Consider the following 4,239-nt stretch of genomic DNA (forward strand, 5'->3'; position numbering starts at 1 on the left):
CATGTCTCACAGACCATTCCCTTGGGCACTCCAGTCTATCTTGCCACACAGGCAAACTGGACTATGTCATACATGGTCACTTTGCACCAAAAATTACATCAATATTTAGGTTACTCCCAGTCCCAAAGGACCAGTCACTTACCCCAGGTCAATTGTACTCAGATCTCAAACCGAGGACAATGCCTGTAATCAATTCTGTAACAAACGAACTAAAGATTTATTAACTAAAACAAGAAATGAGAGTTATTGACACGATTAAACCAAGTAAGCATACACACACACACAAAGTATAATCTTAAATTCAAAAGGTAATAGATGCTTCTATAATAACTCACAGACTTTAAGCCCAGAGGGATCATGATGATCATCTAGTCTGACCTCCTGCACATCACAGGCCACAAAACCTCACCCACCCACTCCTGTAACCAACCCCAAACCGCTGGCTGAGTTACTGAAGTCCTCAAATCATGATTTAAAACTTCAAGTTACAGAGAATCCACCATTTACACTAGTTCAAACCAGCAAGTGACCCGTGCTGCAGAGGAAGGTGAAAAAAACCCAGGGTCTCTGCCAATTTGACCCAAGGGAAAATTCCTTCCCAACCCCAAATATGATGATCAGTTAGACCCTGAGCATGTGGGCAAGACCCACCAGGCAGATACCTGGGAAAGAATTCCCTGTAGTAACTCAGAGCCCTCCCCATCTAGTGTCCCATCTCTGGCCATTGGAGCTATTTGCTGCTAGCAGTCACAGATGGGCTACATGCCGTTGTCGGCAGTCCCAGCATCCCATCCCCTCCATAAACTTACCAAGCTCGATCTTGAAGCCAGTTAGTTTTTTTGCCCCCCTCTCCCCCCTGCTCTCCTTGGGAGGCTGCTCCAGAACTTCGCTCCTCTGATGGTTAGAAACCTTCATCTAATTTCAGGCCTAACCTTGTTGAGGCTCAGTTTACATCCATTTGTTCTTATGTCCACATTGGCGCTTAACTTACATAATTCCTCTCCCTCCCTGGCATTTTATCCCTCTGCTGTATTTATAGAGAGCAATCATATCTCCCCTCAGCCTTCTTTTGGTTAGGCTAAATAAGCCAAGCTCTTTGAGTATCTTCTCATAAGGTAGGTTTTCCATTCCTTGGATCATCCTAGTGGCTCTTCTTTGCACCTGTTCCTGTTTGAATTCATCCTTCTTAAACATGAGCGACCAGAACTGCACACAGTATTCCAGATGAGGTCTCACCAGTGTCTTGTATAATGGTACTAACACTTCCCTGTCTCTACTGGAAATACCTCGCCTGATGCACACCAAGACAGCATTAGCCTTTTTCATGGCTGCATCACACTGATGGTTCAAAGATCTGGGTCTTTCTCCTCTTCTGTTGCTTCCAACTGATATGTCCCCAGCTTATAGCAAAAAATCTTGTTGTTAGTCCCTAAATGCATGACCTTGCACTTTGCACTATTAAAGTTCATCCCATTTCTATTACTCCACTTTTCAAGGTCCCCCAGATCTTCTGGTATGGTATTCCAATCCTCCTCCGTATAGGCAATACCTCCCAACTTTGTGTCATCTGCAAATTTTATTAGCACACTCCTGCTTTTTGTGCAGTAATAAAAGTGTGAAATAAGGTTGGTCCCAAGACTGATCCCTGAGGATCTCCACTAGTAACCTCCCTCCATTCTAACAGTTCACCTTTCAGCATGACCCATCGTAGTCTCCCCTTAAGCACTTCCTTATCTATCTTTCAGTTCTCATATTAATCTCCATCTTCTCCAATTTAACTAATAATTTCCCATGTGAAATTGTATGAAATGCCTTACTGACATCCAGGTAGATTAGACCCACTGCATTTCCTTTGTCTAAAAAATCAGCTATCTTTTATGTCCTTTGGGGCTAACCCAAGCCAAGCAGCTTGGGGATCCCTTGCGTACGTTTAGGAATCTTTGCCCCTCGGAGTTTAGATGGCATAGAGACCCAGTTTCTCCTTCTGAGGGATTTTTATGCACCCTCACTCCAGAATCCAAACTGATGGGATGAGACCTCCTGGATGTAACCTTTTCATGGGTGGTGGCAATTGACAAAATCTGTGTTCCGCGTGGCCTGATGGGCAGGAGGTGACATCTTTTTTGGTAACTAGTATTTCACACTTGATAATGCTTCTCCCTTGACCGCAGGGAATTGTTTAACAAACACTTTCTAATTACAGAGCAAACATTTCGCCATTAACTTTATAACGTGGGATACAGATATTATAAGCAGGATTAATACATGCAGCATCCTGCCAGTGTTCCATAAAATCTAAACACTAACCACATTATAACTCTAACATTTGTTTTAACAATGCTAACACAGGCTGGTTTCCAGCTGTGCATTTGTCGATGTTCAGTAAGGCCAAGGGGCATTGGCATGAGCTGGCACCTTTAAGGCACAGTGGGGGGTTGCAGCAGATCTCCTGGGTGATCTCTGGGAGGGGGCAGGGCCTGGTGGGTGGGGCACCAGTGCAGGAGTCAAGAGACCTGGATTCTATACCTGTCTCTTCACTGTCCTGCTTTGAGACCTTAGGTGAGTCCCTTCCTCTCCATGTCTCTGTTTCCTCTCTCTGGGCTGTCTGCTGAGATTGTGAGCTCCAGGGGGCAGGGTCTCCCTTGCTCTGACGAGGTGGCAGCAGCACCAGGGTGAATTGGGGCTGCATCATGGCACTGAGCAGGGAGATTACACACTCTACACAGCTCCAGTGAGACACAGCTGGAGCACCACTTTCACCTCTGGCCACCTCATCCCTGGGAGGGTGCTGACCAGGCTGAGAAAGAGCGACTGGAAGAGAGGCATCTGTCTGTCCTGGCTCGGAGGTGGTTGCGGGAGGTGAGAACAGTCGTGACCATTTAAAGGGAGCAAACACTGTGATTTACAGGGGCAGAACTGGGATTGTGGGATGGAATTAACACAGGAGAAATGCAGGCTGAGATCTGGAATTGTCTCCCCAGGCAGTGGTGGAAGCTCCAGCTGTTGGGCCACTTGAAAGCAGCCAGTACAAAGCTGTGGATAAGCCCTGGCTGGAGAAAGGCCTGAGAGGATGAGGTGAGAAGCAGAGGGACTGGCCAGAGACCAGGCCCTGAACACCCCTTTCTGTCTGCAGTGGAAAGTCAGGGGCCCATGCAGGTCTCTGCCTGGCTGAACATGTGTGCTGAGCCGGGCACTCTCTGGGGATGCTGCCAGGTCCGTGGCTGGTGTGGCTCGAGGTAATGGCAGGAAACCCTTGAGAGAGGAATGCAGTGGAGTTTCACCGGCTACTCTAGGTGCCTGGCTCATTCCAAGAGGGACCAGTCCTCTGCACTGCTGCCCTGGAAGTGGACCAGCACGACGGCTTCATTTCTTGCCTGCCTCCAGTGGCCAGTATTTGAGTTTGGGGCCATACGTGTACACAGCAAACCCAGGGCCAGGTGAACTGCACTCGGGGAAACGAAGCAACTGCAGATTAACCATCTTCACGTAGTGCCCTTATTTCCAGTGTGAGCTATTCCCACCACACAGATCTCTCTGCGACGATCAGATCAGATAAGGCGATGCTGAGGCAGGAAGGAGAAGCCAATCCATTGTAAGGGCAGGAATCTCTCTTCTTGTGGTCCATAGAGCCAGAGAGGAAGCTTTTGTCAAATGGGGATAAGATCTATATTAGAATTGCAAATGGAATTTGGGAGTAATGAGCTTGCTACTCAGCATTTCCAGGGCTGCTGGGGGAGTTGGCAAGTGCGACAGCAAATGCCACTCACTGCAGAGGGGAGGAGAGGAGCATTCAGAGACCTTCCCAGGGCAAAGGCATGTTATCAGGTCTCCTATTCAGCCTAATGCACCAAGGGCACAATGGGACTCTCCATTTCAAACCATCTAGAGCTGATCTCCCATCCCCGGGTCCTGCTGCTCTGGCACACAGATAATATTTCATCAGGCATTACACAAGGCAGGTGTTCAGTATCTGGGGCGCCCGGACGAGAGGGAGGCTGATTAGCCCAAATTTGATACTGACACCTATAATATTTATGGGAATGTGGCTGGCTTTGCTCAGCAGGCGGTGCTGCTACAGAGGGGAGTGAGAGGAAATCAGGAGGTGTTTGAGCGCAGTATGAAACGACAACTCCTCCTCTCTCTCTCCTGTTACTAGTCCAGAGAGCTCAAATCCCTTGAATTTGTTTTTCATCTTTACATCCTATTCTCTTACTTCCTATTTCCAACGAAGCACCGAGC

Source organism: Mauremys mutica, unplaced genomic scaffold (genome assembly GCF_020497125.1).
Source record: "Mauremys mutica isolate MM-2020 ecotype Southern unplaced genomic scaffold, ASM2049712v1 001154F_np12_obj, whole genome shotgun sequence".
NCBI classification, from domain to species: Eukaryota; Metazoa; Chordata; order Testudines; family Geoemydidae; genus Mauremys; species Mauremys mutica.